We start from the raw sequence: 1231 nt of genomic DNA, 5'->3' as shown, positions 1-1231 counted from the left end.
GCTGTGTTGCTGTGTTATGGACCATTACCAACTGAGGGCTGAACCTGACACCTCACTCCCATGTCTGTAAGCCCAGGATGAGTTCAAGCTCAAGTTTCCAAAGGAGAAAGATCACTGCGCCCTCTGGTGTCATGTGCAAGAGCAGATGCAGCCACACTCAGACAGCAAGACCTGCCATTCCGCCCAAGCTAAGGCATCAAGCCCAAAAGCAGCAGATTCCCTGGGAAGCAGATCTGTGCAACATCCCGCTCCTCAGCATCAGCAAGCAGCAAGCCAGAGCAGACAGTCCAGGCAGAGAGGTTCCTCTGAACCACAGCCCAAACAGTCTAAAAAAAATCCACCCAGTCCCATATTTTTCGGCACATGAAAATACGATTTTAGAAGAGGACCCCTCCTGTTTCTTTTTACAAGATGTCTACAGATCAGTTACCTTGGAGCCAGACATAAATAGCCCCCCATCTGCTAGCCAGGCTCCTACTCACTGTATTAAGTTGCAGACTTTATACAGGAAACAGATGTTCAGGGTTGTATGCTGAGCGCAGACCTAAAAACATCACATGTACTCATCAAAACAAGGAGTAGCTTGGTCCATTTCACACTGGAAGAACGACTTAACCCACAGAGTACAAAAGCCCCAATTCCCACCCCCAGAATACAGATGGCATTAGTTTGTAGTCATACCAGTGCCTCATACTTGCAGTTTCAACAAGACTCGCTCCCCTTGAAACCCAGTGACTCCAGTCAGCGGCATGCTGGTGGTCTGCTTTACCTAGCACCTGACTAGCTTTGGTGATATAGCATTCTCCATGGTTTCTCAGAATCAGAAACAAAACACCCAAATTTCCTCCTAGCAGACAGTATGAAAAAGAAGAGAGATATTGGGAAGTGGAAAGCGAAGTCCCTGGAACCGTGTGCACCTGACTTTAGTTTGCTTCCACCTCCATGTTATGCCCCAGTTCCACATTTCAACAGCAAATTGCTGGCTATCTGAGTCTTGAAAGAACAGTAGCAGAAGGCTCCCCAGGTCAGTCCAAGCAGAGCCCCCAGTGCTTGCTAACCTGCAAATTGCTAAAATAGCCAACTGGCTTGAAGAGGCTTGGGTTTTTTTTCCAGGAGACATTTATTTCAAAAAAAATGTGCAAAACTGGATACACTGATGGGGTTTTGCAATCATAGAACAGTTCATTCATGGACCCTCTCCATCATTCCTCTCCCTCCCCCCACCCGCCCA

The sequence above is a fragment of the Gavialis gangeticus genome, unplaced genomic scaffold, assembly GCF_001723915.1.
Source record: "Gavialis gangeticus isolate Ggan-Ray unplaced genomic scaffold, GavGan_comp1, whole genome shotgun sequence".
NCBI classification, from domain to species: Eukaryota; Metazoa; Chordata; order Crocodylia; family Gavialidae; genus Gavialis; species Gavialis gangeticus.
Note: the sequence above shows the minus strand (reverse complement) of the source record.